Genomic DNA, 17252 nt, shown 5'->3' with positions numbered 1-17252 from the left:
TTTCAGACTGAGTGGGGGACCCTCAGGGGAATGACCATCCTAGAGGAGTGGGACTAAGCATATGCTAAGGATCCTTTTTGTTTTAGGTAATCTCCCCTATTGCATCAGAGACCTTTTTCCAAGAAGATCCACACCTGGGCAGGCGCCATCCTTTAGTGTCCATTGTAAGCAGCCCCTTCTCTTAACACCCATCCATCCTCTAGCTATGATTCCTTTCCCAAGCTTGATTGTATCCTGTCACTGCAGTTTGAACACTCCCATTTTCTTTGCATCTATAGTGATGTCAATTATCTTTCCCTATCCCTGGATTCCCCAAATGGTATATAGGTTCCCGAAATTCTCTTGTTCCTAGCGAGTCACTAGCCTGGTGGCACTCCCTAGGGATACCATCCCCAGAGTCCAGGGTTTGCATCCTAAAAAAGTTGTTTTTGTGGTGCCGAACTCTGGGTAAAGGGCCAAATAATGGATTTATCCTTATCCAGATTAAAAGACTTGGTTTTTCTGACTAATAGTTCTGTGTTATTTCCAAGATAACACCTGTACCATGCTTAACTTGTGTAAGAATTCCAATAGAATTAAATTCATTGAGGACAAGGAAAGTTTTTTGTTTTCTTGTTTATTGGTTTTGAAGAGAGTGTGAGGCAGGAGTCTTAAGGTATAACTAATTCTGTGATCTGAGAGACTGGAAGTGTTGTAGGGTGCAGAGGTGAACCCCGGGGGTTCAGGAAGGATACCTTTTGCAAGAATGCAAGACCACAAAATTTAGCTTAAAGGTAAAGGGAGATTTATTAGTATGTTGAAAACTTTCAGCCAGCTAGACCTGGGGGGTTGCTCCTAGAATGCCTCCATTTTGGGGTTTTTAGATTTACAGCAATGAGGATGTGATTCCAGAGCAAAGGGTTGGGGGAAGGTTTGCCCAAGGGCATGGGGGTGGTTCTCCTGATTTGGAGGATGAATGAATGAGGTGTCTCTTTGTCCATCTCAATTCAATGGGACAAACAAAGGAGGGTAATTTTCAAGGTCAGGTGTTTTGGGTTGGGAGTCAGACGGCCTAAGGGAACAAAGGAATTTCCCTGATAATAGTTTTCCAGTTTCTGGGGGTACAATGCTCATGCCTGAAGTAGAGGTGATAGAAATTGAGGAAATTGATAGAACAAGCTGATATCTTCCACTTCTATGATCTACATAATCCAATTTATCTCAGTCCTTCATAGGAATGGTCATAATTTAGAACTTGCCATCACTCCTAATGGCATGGGCATTGTACCCCCAGAAACTCAGGCAAACTATTATCAGGGAAATTCCTTTGCTCCCTTACACCCTCTGACTCCCAACCCAAAACATCTGACCCTGAGAGGATTATCCTCCTTTGATTGTCCCATTGATTGGAAATGGACAAAGAGACATACCTCATCCATTTGTCCTCCAAATCGAGAGAACCACCCTACCCCCAAGCCCTTGCTCCAGAGTCACAGTTGTGAAGAGTATAAAATCCCCAGAATTTATGTCCTCTGGGGCACAGCTTTTCTATTCATGCTGTCCTTCCAAGGAGCAGCTTTTCAGGAGGCAGGCTTCCACCTATGCTGGCCAGATTCAACATTACCTTCCAAATTAATAAATTTCTCTTTTTGCTTTTAAGCTAAGTTTTGGAGTCTTGCAACCCCGCCCCCCCTTCACTTCTGCACCCCATAGCACTAATTGTTCTACCTTATCTTGAACTCTAAAATGAAACTGCTCATAATCTCATGTCCTTCTCTCTTGCCTCACTCTACTTCACCCACACTATAACATCTAGTCATTCTAATTCTTCCCCTGTTCTCTCTTGTCTATCTACCCTGTTCTGGACTCACTTTCTTTTTACAGTACTAACCCTATAATTAATCAATTCCACCAGGCACTGGCCCCCACCCTTAAATTTGTTGCCCCTATCTTTGTGTTGCCACAAAAATTTTCCTTCTTTATCCTTACTGAAGGAATCAAGAAATATGCTAACAGGATCCACAGTAAATACTCACCAGCCTTGTATTTAAAACTCAACTTAGCCCCTCTATTGAATGACAATCCTTTGGTAAAAGGGACAGTGACATGGGTGCAGCTGAGGAATTTAGGGCATGAGAACTTGTACAAATGAAAGACTTGGACCTGAGCTCTTTTACATAATGATTGGGTGAGGCTAGGGACCTACCCTAACAACAACATAAAAGCTCAGAAAATCTTTTAAAGTAGTAGCAGCATTCCTTCTTTGAGAAAGGAGTTCCACTAGCCAAAGAAAAAAAGATCTAGAATAAGGCAGCAGCAAATTCAGCAGAGACAAAAATCTAGCCACAGAAAGAAGCAAAAATCTAGTGGAGAAAAAGTCCAGCAGCTGAAAGCTAAAAGCTTTGAGAGAGCAGAAGACAGCAACTTAACTTTAGAGGTGGAGTGGAGGAGCAGGAAAGCCTGGGGTCTGCTGAGACACTAAGCCAAACAAACCATGAAAGGTGTTCCAGGGGGAATGCAATGTTAGCCTATGAGTTGTCCAAGGAGTATTACTTCTCCCACTGGCTATATAGATGGATACAATATCAGAGGTTTTTCCCTGTTATGTACTTTGCTATTCTGTCTAATTTAATGCCTTTTGCTTGGAATTCATTCATGTGTCATCTGTTAGAATTTGGAGATGAATCTGAATAGACCGGTGCTTCTCAAACTTTTGTTTTCAGGGCCCCTTTACTCTTAAAATTGAAGCATGTTTGTTTATAGGGTTATATCCACAGATATTTATAATATTAGAAACTAAAACTGACACATTTAAAATATTGGTTCATTAAAAAATAACAATATAAGAGTAATAAGACCATTACATGTGTTAACATAAATAACAGGTTTATAGCCTGAGAGTTACCTTTGATTCTTCTCTCTCATCCCCCATATCTGAAGAGTTGCCAGTATGGGAGTTCAATTTCTATAATATTGCATTGTGCCCTTCATCTACCTTGCTACTCTGTTATATTAGGCGTCCATCATCATTTGCCTGGAATATTATCATAACCTTTTGATCTCTCAGTCTCTTAAGCCTCTCCTCTTGGCATGGGCATTGTAACCCCAGAAACTCAGGCAAACTATTAACAGGGAAATTCCTGGGCTCCTGTAGGCCCTCTGACTCCCAACCCCAAACAACTGACCTAGGAGATTACCCTCCTTTGATTGCCCCAGTGAATTGAGATGGACACACCCAAACATTCATCCTCTGAATCATGAGAACCACCCCATGCCCTCAGGCAAACCTTCACCAACCCCCTAGCCTCTCTGTTGTAAAGAGTATAAAATGCCCAGAATTGATGTCCTGTGGGGGACAGCTTTTCCATCCATGCTGCCCTCCTGGCGAGATCCAAAATAACCTTCCAAATTAATAAATTTCTCTTTTTTTATTTTTGCACTAATACGGAATCTTGCATTCTTGCAAAAGGCATCCTTGAACCCCAGGGGTATTCCTCTGCACCCCACAACACTCCAATCCACTCTTCACTCATTTACCCAAAAGATCTTCCTGAATCATCGGCCTGACTATGTTTCTCTTGTCTAACACCTTTAGTAGCTTCCTATTTCATCTCAGTTGAAATGTCTTAGTCTGAGGTTTAGGACCCTCCACTCTCTGGTTTCAATCTCTTTCCATCCTTATTTCACATCATTCTCCTTCATGGACTACCTTCCAGCCATTTCCTCCTTTTATGCATTCCTAGGAGCAATCTTTGTAGCGGAAAGCACACCTCTTTTTTTTTTCAATCCTTTACTAACTTTGCCACTCAATTAGGTGCCATCTTGTCCATGAAATTTTAGTAGGTGATGCAGCAGATAGGTCTTAGGTCCAAGGGACAGGGATTCAAATCCTACATGTGATAGCTGTATGACCCTAAGTAGCACCTACTTCTCAGCGCTGTTATGAGGACCAAATGAGAAAATATTTCTAAAGCACTTCGCACAATGCCTGAAACATAGGAGACACTTAATAAATGCTTGTTCCCTTTCTCCTTCCCCATAGTAATCCCTTAAGCTTTACGGGATTTAGTTTTCTCAGCTATCAAATGGGGATAAAACCTGAAGTAGTTGCCTCACAGGATTGTTGGAAAGCTCAAATAAGATATTTGTGAAGCATCTTGTAAACTTCAAAGTAGTTTATGCCAGCAATTATTATTCACTCATCTCCCAGTTGTTAGTCTGCTCTCTCTCCTCTTCTATTTCTGGAATATTTTCATCTATGCCCTCCTCGTTCTCTCATTTGTACTTGAGATCATAGGGTCAAAGATTTAGAACTTCACAGATCATTTAGACTGAATTTTTCCTTTTATAGGAGAGGTTAAATGATTTACCAACATTTACACAAGTAGTATCAGGGATGGGCCACAAGATTTACAGATCTCCAGATTTATAGATCAGTAGGTAGATGGGTAATATATATCTATCTTTACTTAAATGAGTCCTGGAAAATAATTTTGTATGGGCTTCAGAAAAGAAAATTTCTTGTGTCTAAAATGACTTTGTTGAACTCTAATCCTAAAGTCAAATGACAAAATACAAGATTAGAAATTCCACCTCTCAGGACCTATCAAAGGATTCTTGGTACTGCATAAATCTGAGAAAGGACACAGGACCATGTTTAGATTTGAAAACAAATTTAGAATCTACACTGATATCCAGAACAGGAGCAAGACTAAGACCTGGCAAGACACTGACAAGATCTGAAGGTCTGGGGTTCTGGCAGCTGTATTATATTTTCTTTTACATACTTCATCCAGCTGCCCATTTTGAGAATGTGTCACATGTTCAGTTGAATGGAATGTGTGGTGGACAATAGCCACCGGCCATGCAGAACCAGAGAGAGGAGAGAAGAGGAGAGGAGAGTGGAGGAAGGAGAGGAGAGGGGATGGGAAGGGAAAGAAGAGGGGAGGGCAGGAGAGGACAGGAGAAGAGACAGATACACAGTGAGGAAAAGAGAGAAAGGGAGGGAGGGAGGGAAATATAGGCACAGAGAGAGAGAAGAGGGAGTAAGGGAGAGACTGAGAGAGAGGGAGGGAGATACAGAGAAAGACTACAGAGAGAGGGAGGGTCAGAAAGAGAGCTGCTGAAATTAAAGATTTTACCAGTGTTCAACATAAAAATCTTTCCTAAACGAATAACATTTTCTCCCTTTATTTTCCTTCCTTATGCCACACAGGGGCAGCAATGGAACAAGGATGGTCAGAGTGGACAATACTGGAAGTCAAGAAAAGCAAGAAAGGTCTGACAGAAACCATAATTCTAGGCAGGCAAGACATCACATCCAGCAAGACCTTCTAAGGCAGGGTGGGTTAGGCAGGTGCTGTAGATCTATCTAGGAAATACTATGTTCACAAAATATATCTTAGCTTTTCAATTTATTCATTCATTTATTGAATCATTCATCTATTCATTTGATCAGACCCTAAAATTCTGTATATAAATGCTAGCTCTTATTATTATATATATTATTTAGTTAAGACATGCTCTGTGCCCTAGTGCAGGTTTTCATCTAAAAGAGGGAGAAGAGGAGAAATAATAACGATGATGATGGTAACTAGCAATTGGCATTTATATAGCACTTTAATGTTTATAAAGCTCTTTACAAATATTACTCCTAACCATGACCTTAGGAAGCAGGTACTTTTACTATCCTTGTTTTACACATAAGAAAACCCAGGCAGATAGAGGTTAAGTGACTTGCCCAGAGTCACACAAGTAGTAAGTTATCCAAAGTCACTTTTGAACTCAGGTCTTCCTGACACTGGGTCCAATGCCCTATCCACAATGCTATCTAATACATATTATCATTAGTAATTCTAATAAGTGAAAGTTTTAGTGAGTTGCATTTTGTTTGATGAATCAAATTGTTATCTGAACTTTGTGCCTATGTTTTATCTTATTGTAGAGTTTTCTCTGTTGTTAAGGAATAATTTAAATTATACTTCAAAAATGGCTTGGTGAAGGAGAGATTTTTTCCAAAGGCAGAATGGATTTCTGACTCTGGATTTTCTCTCTCCTTAAGCAGAAATGCTTAGAATTAGAATAATTTAATTAATAAATTTGTCTCTGGCAGGTTGGTGTCTAAAACATGGAGTAAAGTATTATCTTTCTTTCATAAATGTATTAGAGATGTAATTAGCATATTCACTTCATTAATAGCTTCTAACATTTTGTTTTACATCATTCTGTTGAAAATAGTAGGGGTCAAGGAAGATTTCATGGGGGAAGCAGCATCTGAGCTTTAAAATGGGAATTCTTAATCTGAGGATTCCTTTGTGGTCTGTGGATAGGTTTCATGGGATCCATGAATTTGCTTGCTCACGTTCTGATAAATATTTGTCAATGTAATTGGTTTCCTTTTTAATCGAATGTGTTTTATTTTGTGCATTTAAAAATTATTATGAGAAAGGGTTCATAGATTTCAATAGACATCGAAAGGGGTTCATCCCCCCCACACACACAGGTGACAGGTTAAAAGTTCCTGTTTTAAAAGATGAGCAGGAATTCAATAATTATTTTCCTTAGAATTCTGAATGTCTTCATATGTATTGAGAAGATAAAAAATAATTTCACAAGAAGTGAATATTCTTTTATAAGGACATATAAAGGACAATATGAGGAGGCAAGGCAGTAGGGTAGAGTAAGACCTAGATTAAAGGAAGACCTAGTTTCAAGCCTTGTTTCTGACAACTGTGAGACCCTGGGCAAGTTCTTTAAACCCCAAGCAATGCTCTAAAATGAGAAGATAAATATGATATCAAGCTTTATCCATGGAAAGAATTTATACACTGGATAGGTCCCTATCCTGATGAAGATCATAGGTTCTCCCCTCCTCAAAGGGAAGAAGGGTAACCTAAAAAAAGGTATGATAGTAATTAAATGATATTTTTCCTATTAATATCAGAAGATAACATTCAGTAATGCTTGAAATTTCTATTACTACATGAAGCAAATTATTATATGTCCTATTCTAGTTTTATTTTATCTTTTCAAAAGAATATTTCACCTGAAGATTTTGACAATTTTATGGCAAAGAGGGAAAAAAAACCACACTGGATTTCAAGTCTAAAGATGCATATCTGAGAGCCTTGGCACCATCATTTACTAGCTCTTTGTCCATATTTAACCTATATTACTTTTTTTTTTAAACCCTTACTTTCTGTCTTGGAGACAATACTGTGTATTGGCTCCAAAGCAGAAGAGTGGTAAGGGCTAGGCAATGAGGGTCAAGTGACTTGCCCGGGGTCACACAGCTGGGAAGTGTCTGAGGCCATATTTGAACCTAGGACCTCCCATCTCTAGGCCTGGCTCTCAATCCACTGAGCTACCCAGCTGCCCCCTACTCAAATGTACTTGAAGCAAATCAAACACATAAAGAAATGTGCCAGGAACCATCAAACCCACACTGTTTGATGCAGTCATGTGTGGAAACTGGGAGTTGCAAAGTGGCCCCCAGGAAGGATGGAAACACCCACTCAGCCCCCTTCTGTGTGACTTCTCTCACTAACATCCCTTATTATTGGAATTGTTCCCCAGGAGAAAATAGATGAAAGCAACATGCTTGCAGGGTTAATACAGATGCCCCACTCTATCCCCCCAGAAAAGCACCAAAATAAGCACCTAAGGATTCTTATGTACCTTCTTTCATAGGCATAAAAACTTCTGGCAAATCTGTGCTCAAATTCCCCACCCCCATATACAGACCAAGAACAAGCTTCTCTGAAACTAAAACTGGGCCGTGTTGATTCTACCCTCTGACCCTGCACTTAGTAGGAGTGTTTTGTTGATTATTTCCTTAGGCTTTGCATTTGTTGTTGGAATCCATGGAACCAAAGTATGTATCTGTGTAACCACTGAATATATATAAATATATATTCATACATATATATGTATGACATACATACATACATACATACATACATATATATATATATATATATATATATATATATAAAGTATAAAATAAAGACAAGCCTGAAGGAAGGTAAAGCAACTCCTTGTGACACCTGTGCTACAGGTTGAAACTTTCAGCTGTCTTCCTATTTATTATCCGCTGATGCTGTGACATCCAGTCAAGGACCCCTGCAGAAATGTAAGTGGGAGGTTGGTCCCAATCATTTTGATTAGTTTACAGATTAACAAGCCTTTATCTGAGATGTCTAAATAAAAATAGTAGACATGAATATCCATCTGGTGAAAGAGAATGTGGTCATTTGTGGTGGACCCCCAAGATAAAACCTATAACCTGGGTTCTCATTCCATGTGGGGAGATGACAACAAAAGGGTAATCTCCAAATATGTTTATGCTTTATCTAACCCCAAAATAGAACCAAGAGGGTTCCTAGCTCCTGTACAAGCATCCAAGCTTACAGATGCATATTGAGTAGAAGACAACCTTTATCATCCCCCCTCAAAAAAAAATCTACATTCTACTTATATTGTTCAAAGGAGGGCACCTGGGATGGGTGATTGGCAGAATAGAAAAACGGGAATCCAAAGTGTAAAGGCTCAGCAAAGAGACAAAAAAGAAGATAACTGATTATATAAAATTAAAAAGGGGTTGCACACACACACGCACACACAAAACCCAGTGCAAATAAGATTAGAAAAAAAGCAGAAAGCAGGGGACATTTTTTTTACAGCAAGTATCTCTGATAAAGGACTCATTTTTTAAAAACATAGAAAATGGAGTCAAATTTATAAGAATACAAGTTAATTCCCAATTGGTAAATGGTCAAAGGATATGAACAGGCAATTTTCAGATGAAGAAATCAAAACTATCTATGGTCACATAAAACATACTTCAAATCACTCTAGACAGAGAAATGCAAATTAAAATAACTCTGAGGGACTACCTCATATCTATCAGACTAGTTAGTATGACAGAAAAGGAAAATGATAAATGTTGGAGGGGGTAAAGGAAAATTGGGAAACTAATGCATTGGAGATAGATTTGTGAAGTGAACTAACCATTCTGGAGAGCAATTTGGACCTATGCCTAAAGGGTTTTGAAACTATACATGCCCTTTGATCTAGCAATACCTGTATCCCAAAGAGATCAAAATAAGGGGAAAAGATCTAGTTGTACAAAAATGTTTATAGTAGCTATTTTTATAGTAGCAAAGTTTTGGAAATTTAGTCGATGCCCATCAACAGGGGAATGACGGAACAAGTCATGATATATAATTGTGATAGTAATCTATTTTGCTATGAGAAATTGTGAAAAGGATGATTTCAGAAAAATTTGGAAAGACCTGCATGAACTGATGCAAAGTGAAGTGGGCAGAACCAAAAGAATTTTATACATAGTAACAGCAATACTATATCATGAATAATTATGAATGACTTAGCTATTCTTAGCAATATAATTATTCATGACAGTTTCTAAGGATTTATGACGAAAAATGCCATCTGCCTCTAGAAAAAGAACTGATAGAGTCTGAATGCAGAACACTACATACTTCATCTTTTTTGGTTAGAGTTTTCTTCCACAAATGACTAATATGGAATAATGTTTTATATTGCTACACATGCAAAATCTATGTCAGATTGTTTGCCATCTTGGGGAGAGGGTAGGAGAAAGAGAAAGGGAGGGAGAGGAAGAATTTGACTCAAAACTTTAAAAAATCCAAAGGTTAAAATTGATTTTTACATATAATTGAGGGAAAAAAATAATTTAAAAAAGGATGCAAATGCACAGAGGTGAAGGACAATCCTGGAAGAAGAGAAACAAAGGAATAACATTCAAAGAAAGTATCTCTTGATAGAAGCAAATCACTTTATTCTTAGAAGATGCCTATAGACAAGCCAAAAATGTGAACATCATAATACAAAAATACAACATAAGAAAATTGCCTTAAACTTTACAGAAAAGTATCAATTAAAAAATCCATTACTCTCCAGAAAAAAAAAAAGAAAAGAAAAAAACCTTAGGCTATATGTGAACTCCAAGACACATTACATTTAATAATTCAATTGAAAAGCAACAAATTCTGCAACAAGGAGAAAAGCCTTCAAATATAAAGGAAAGGAAATTTGAATAACACAAAAATTATTTTGTACCCACAAGAAAACATAGAAGGAAATGGAACAATGTAGTCTAGTTTTTCCTTCATACCTTCCTGCTAGAATAATCTTCTTTATACATATACCTGATCATGTCTCTCCTTTCTTTTAAAATTGTTAGTGATTCACTATCATCCAAGAAGTAAAATTCAAACTTCTTTTGTATTTAAGGTCTTTCCACCACCTGGATTTCTTCCACCTTTTTAACATTATTTCATATTACTCCCATGCCATACCATATGATATGGTAGCCAATCTGGACTATTAGTCACTACACTATCTCTGCTCTATACTTTTGCTCATGCTATTCCATATGATTAGAATATTCTTCTGTTGAATTACTCATCCACTAGAATTCAATTGAAATGCTATCTCATCCAAGAAGTTTTCTTTGAACTTTATATCTCCCCTAACACTAATACAATTCTCTGCACACAGTGAGTGCTTAATAAATATTGCATTTCTTGAATAATTAAAGGGTTACAAGAAGATATTTTTAATCTCTTCAGATTTTTAATTTACTCTTTCAGGTTGTAAAAAGGAATTCTTTATTTCTTTTTTAATTTAACAGGAGGGGGTTGGGGGGCAGGGAGCGGGGGAACCTGGAGGTCCTCTTACCATAGAGATGTGTAGGATTAACCAGCTCACAGTGACAGGAAGTAGAAACCATGGAGACAAGAAGGAAAAACCATAGAGACAGGAAGGGTAGGGAGGTAGGGAACAGATATAAAAGGGGCCAGCAGTAGTTGGTCAGCCTGTCAGTTGCTGACAGTTATGGCTGGCAGTTGTGGGAAAGTTGGCTGCTGGCAGTGTGTTGGGTTGGTGATTGGCATTTAGTTGTTGGAATATAAAAGGTGAAGCCTGAGCTTACTGACAGGGCTTTTTAGCTTTAGCCTTTAGAGGGCTTTTTGGCTTTTGGTTTGGGCTATTAGGTTTTTTTCCTTTCTTGAACTTTTTGGAAGGTGGCTGGTCTTTGTTGACAAACCGAATTGGTATTGGATTAAACACTGATTGGGTTGGTTTTGATTGGGCTAGATTGGGTTGGAACTTTGTGGGGTAGTTATTAGCAGTAGTTATAGGTAGTAATTATAGGTAGTTATAGGATAACTAGTATAGACATTAGGAAAATTTCTTTCTCTACCTCTTTCCTACATTTCTCTCCTTTACTATATTCATTTTACTATATTCCTTCTCTATTTTAACTAAACTAAATTGTTAATTGTTAAAAGTTGCTAGAAGTTTTCTTTTCTCTGGCTTAAAGGGGTAATATTAATTTATAACTCTACTATATTCTCATTAAAAATTAAATTATTAAAAGCTGCTCTTTTATTTTGTCAAAAGTCCTAATTTAACTCGTCTAAAGGTAAATTTGAATTTTGGAAACAGCCAAAAGTCATTTGGAGGAAAGTCTTCAGAGTAAGGTGAGGAATTCTGGATTAGGTGACAAATGAGGTGTGACTAAATGCAAGGAGAATGATTTGTTTTGTTTTATTTTGTTCTGCATCGCTTACAAATTGACTCTGAAGTTATTTTCAGAAGACATTTAAAAATGTTTTGAACAATATCAGTGTCATTGGAGTATAAGTATAGTTTCTCCAAAGTGACTATTTTAATGGACAACACGCATGGATATTTAAGTTCCAGAACATTTATTTAAAATCAGTCTTATATTTTATAGTCACACCTGGTAAGATTTTAAATACTTATTAATTTCTACAAAAGAAAGAACTGCACCAAAACATTTTGATTAGGAGAGCTGAAAGCTGCTTAGCAGATGTGGAAGAAAAAAAAATACCTCTAAAGGAACCTCTAATGGCATATAAAAAATAGCACCCATAAGTTATTTTGTTTTTATTCGAGAGGGAGGGCAGAAAGACATAAAATAGTGACATTAATCTGCAATTGTATAACTATATGAGTTCACCATTCATTTAAAAAAATGTCCTTAATCCTCATAAATAGGGAAATCTGTTAATATTGTACTGTTTCTACATATCTGAAGTATTTTCCATCAATTACTATATTAATGTGATTTATTATTTTCCCCTTTTGCCCATGATGAATTTGATATGTCATTTACTTTTCTTTTTGGTTTAGCTGTTGGTTAATATGGAAATATTGTAAAAGACTGAATGCAAAAGTACCAAGGAAGGACAATTATTAAACATAATCTCATGGCTCTATAGGAAAATAAAACTTAGGCTAGGGTGAATATTCCATAAAGTCTTGAAATGACAAATTCTGGCTTCTCAAATAGAAAAAAGTTCCTGTACAATGTAGTCAAAGAACATAATAAAATATCCAAAGGCAGCCAGGTGTCACAGACCTGGAGTTAGGAATATCTGAGTTCAAGTTCAGCCTGAGACACTTACTAGCTGCATAACCAGCCAATTCACTAAACCTCTGTCTACCTCAGTTTTCTTAGTTGTAAAATATGCACCTATCTCCCAGGGTTGCTGTGATTATCAAATGAGATAGATGTAAAACATTTAATAAAGTGCCTGGCATAGAATAAGCACTTAATAAATGTTTGGTTTCTTCTCTCCCCTCCTGCATAACTACAGCTAAGTGGCATAGTTTAGATTCTATCAATTGATTCCACCAACTTAAGTCAGATAGCTAGTAAATATCTAAGAATAGATTCGAACTCAGGTCTTCCTGATTTCAAGTTCAGGACTTTATCTACTATGTCATCTAAGGGCCCCAGTTATTGTTTATGTTTATATTCTTGCAATAAACAAAATCAAGACAGAAGGAAGTTACAGCTAATTGAAAAAATGGTCAACATTCTCCTTAGGCAAACAAAGGAGTTGTACATATATACGTGGACATTTATGCAAAGTCATTTATATAAAGGCATATATGTATATATTTTTTTCAGGTCTCAGATACTAGCTGTGTGACCTTGAGCAAGTCATTTAGTCTTATTTGTCTTCATTTCCTCTTCTGTAAAATGAGGCGGAGAAAGAAATGGCAAACCAGTCCAGTATCTTTGCCAAGAAAACCCTAAATGGAGTCATGAAGAATCAGACAGGACTGAACAACAATAGTGTCTCTTTGGGTAGGTGTGAGGAAAACATTTGGCAAACTCTCTTGATAAGTGTGAGATTAGATTAGGTTATTATCTTGCCCTGTCCCATCTAGTATTGCCCACCCTTTGTGGAGGTGGGGAAAGGACCTCCCTCCTGCTCAGCCTAGAGTGTTCTCCAGGCCACAGTGAAGTCTCTTTAGGTCATTATGCTGCTGCCAGGAAGTCCCTACTAAGGCGGAGCCCAGAAGCTTTTAATGGTAATGACATAACTAGGAGTTGCCAGTTAACGATAGGAGATCCAAGCTGAAGGTCTAGAAAAAGAAAGCAAAATCAAGATCAGAAACAGGACCGGGACGGGGACCAAAAATAGAGTATGTGTATGGGGAAGTGGTAAGTAAAGATCAACATGAACCAAGGTCAGGATGCTGAACTGAATGCCAGTGTACTTAAAGACGTCTGGGCTCTGCATTGGGTTTTCTCAGTTTACTGTATTCAGTTTTCTGGGGATGCATGAATGCCTAACCATTAGTGGCTGGTTCTACCATGTAACTCTTTCTAAATTGGCTAGTATGAGCATGGCAGTAGGTTTCCATGGAATAATACAGGTATGGCAGTAGGTTTCCACGGAATAATACAAGTATGGTAGAAAGACAACTCCTATTGCCATACCTGTATTATTCCATGGAAGTAATTGCGTTTAAAAGGCAGATGATACCATTACATTGGTTGTGGTCTTCCCATTTTCATTCTTTTAAGTTCAATCTAGCTTTCTCCTCAAACTTGATTTCACTTTCCTTCTGAGGGTCCCTTTGAAAATGTTGGAGGTGAGGGTGGTTTAAGAAGGATGCATACAATTACATCCTTTGGGTGTCCATTTAAAATTTTCTTTTCTTTTGTGGATTGTCCAGACAATTGATGTGAAGTTGGACTGACTTCAGTGAGTTTACTCACTCCATGTTTTTCCTTGGGGGGAAAAAAGGCTACTTTAAATATATAGTCTTTTGTTGATGATGTATGGCTGCAAGTCATGAATATACAGTCTCTGAAGAATTAAAGTTGAGGGTCACTCAAAAGGCAAGAGAGAGCATGATGAGTATGAGTAGGCTGTAACATGCCATTGAGGAAGAACTGAGCAGAAGAAGCATAAAGAATGTCATCACAGAGATGTGTATGACTGGAAAAGGAAGTGGACAAGAACTAAGGATAAGCAAAGGACAGCCCGTGTGTTCCCTTGGTATCCATTCAATATCAAAAGATATAGAGGAAAATAAGCACCTCAGGTAGTCTTTCTGCACAGGAAATATGTAAAAACAGAGAAAAGAGTAGCACAGATTAAGAAAGCATGGGTAGACTTCGAATTTCATGGTTGGAAGGAGTAACCATACTGATGAAATCACAGGCCCTTTGAAATATCAAAGGTTTTCAATTGTGAAGCATAGGGTTCCTTCTTTCTGTCTTCACTTTTTGTTCTAGATTTAGTTGAAAGGACACTGTATTTAGAGTCAGGGAACCTGTGTTTCATATCTTACACTTATTGAGTGACTGGGTAAATCACTACTTCCCTGAGGTTTAGTTATCTTATCTATAAACTGGGCTTATTAATATTTATTTTACATATCTCACAGGACTTGTGAGGAAAAGTGTTCTCTAAATCTTGAATTGCTATCTAAATGTGACTTGCTCTAGTGATTCATGCCCAAATAAATTGGTCATGTTCCAGTTTACAAATCTAGTAAGGAAAAGAGGAAGAGGACAAATATACACCATATACTATAATAATGTAATAAAAAATTAAAGATGTGCATGAGGGACATAAAAAGTGTTATGAGAATGCTAAGAAAGAAAAAGATGTGGGTAGCAAGTTGGATTTCCTGGAAAAATAAATTTTTCTGGTGGGCATTGAGGGATGGGTAGAATTTCAATGGGAAGAGGTAAGGAGATATTTCAGACACAGGATGTGAGCAAAGGCATGAATAATCCAGGTAATATATTTGCTAGGATAGACAAATCCAAAACAACCTCTTGGGATTGGTACAATTCATCTACAATCATAAAGTTCTTCAGAAATAATTTTAGTTTGTAATGAAAGGAACAAGAAAGCAGGATATGTCTGGGAATATTTTTAAGCATATGCTTTTTAGGTTTGTGAGGATAAGATTTTGTTCAATTCTCTGGAACTGAAACCTATTTGACCTCACCAGTAAAAAAATGGCTAAAGAAGTTAAATGTACTAGAATCAACTTCCCTCTAAACTTTAAGGGAAAAAAATAATTCAACTTTCCCAGTTCATATCATTATTTTAATACTATATTTTAGGTTTAATTAATCTGTTACATCTTATTTGTTTAATTTTTATCTGAGGGACAAATGTCAGGCAAAATGGGATAGAGTTCATTATGATTAGAAAAAGTATATCATAGGAAAGACTTGGATTTTATACCAACAAAACTCCTGGGTTCAATCTCACTTAGAAATTATTTCATTTTTAAAAACATTACAAAAAAATTATTGCCCTAAGTGTCTTAATCTGACTCTAGTAGTCAAAAAAACTTAATCTAATGAATGCAATGAAAAGGCATTCATTTGATTTTGGAAAACTATTCTTTTTACAGTGAGTTTTGTCCAAATGTTACACTGGGGGAAATTAGCAAATCATTCAATCCTTGTCTCCATAGTCATGGAAAAAGTCTATCTAGAGGGTACCAAAAAAACCCCACTCTATTTTTTTTTTACTATTTTTTTTCTCTGTATAAACCCATCCTTTATAGCCCTTCAGGGCACATAACAGGAAGAGCAACAAGTCCAAAATAATTGCTGAGCCTGTTTATAGTCTTGGCTTCCTAGTCATTCATGGAGGCCCCTAAGTTCTTTGCCTTGCCAATCTGTTTAGAACATTTTGGGAACACCCACTGTTTGCAAAAGACAGAACTTGGCAAAAAAGAGAAATAAAGAATAAAAGAATGGATGAAATTTTCCCCAAAACAGATCACCAGGATAATACTGATAGATTAGTGTCAAGATCACAATGAGCCTCAGGTCAAATTACTTTTCTTCCTTCTTGAACTCTCAGCTACCTCTCTGAAACAAAAACAAAATTCCATATTCTACTTTGTTGTCACTTATCCATTTTCTAATCTGGAAAAAGTCTTCTATGTATCTTTGTGAAAAGAAGTAGGGAAAAACCCCCACTTTAAAAATGATTATACTCTACCAAAATGCCTCTATTTTCACATTCTATTTCTTGTAAATTGCTATTTCCAGGCGTGTTTTGAAAAACCTCTCCTAGGGTTCTGGCCTCATTTTCCATATTTAGAAGTAATATGAAGTAGTGCAAGGAATACTTTTAGCAAGATGGTTGAATGTCAAAGCTCAACTCTTTTTCAATCCTCAAAATACTCCAAATAAAGCAAAAGAATAATAATTGAAGCAAAAGGGAAAGAAAAGAAATTCTGAAAAGGAAAACCAGCAGAAATGTGTAAACAAAAAGAGGCTTTAATATAATAAATAATTACTATGGATTAAAAGAACGAGAGGCGAAATCTCCATTAGAAAAGAATAAGGTTGTAATAACAACTAGATTTCCCCAAATGAGAAAAAAAAATCAATATTATATACTGTAAGAATGAGCCTGGCACAGAGCGGGACAATTTGTAATGTTGGAAGCAAGGACTGGAGTGACAGTTGGAAGGAGCAAGGTGGCTTGTGGGAAATAGAACAAAGAAGGGGGTCTTTTGCTCTCAGGGCTCTGGAGGAGATGAGAGTGAAGGACCTGAGCTCCAGACCCCAAAATCTGAGAGACCTAAGATTTGCCTCAATTTCCCCCGCACTGAAGAATCAGAAAGATCCCCGAAACCACTGGAGTGTCAACCAAAGGAGCAGAGATACCAACATCCCTGCGATGTCCAAGAAAGACACTATTGAACTGCTTTATCTTAGTTGAATAGGGAGATTAGTGATATAGGAAGAAAAGACCACAGAAGCCACAGCCATTTAGCTTGGCTTAGCAGAGAGGACACAAACTGCTTGGGTGTCTCTAGGGGTTTCCTAATCCCTCATTCCTATCCCTCCCTTGTTTCTTTGATTCAATAAACCACCCCTTTCTGAGTAAATCACAGTCAGATAAGCTTGTTTCTAGAGG

The sequence above is a fragment of the Monodelphis domestica genome, chromosome 1, assembly GCF_027887165.1.
Source record: "Monodelphis domestica isolate mMonDom1 chromosome 1, mMonDom1.pri, whole genome shotgun sequence".
In the NCBI taxonomy this organism is placed as follows: Eukaryota; Metazoa; Chordata; class Mammalia; order Didelphimorphia; family Didelphidae; genus Monodelphis; species Monodelphis domestica.
This window is presented reverse-complemented; position numbering follows the sequence as displayed.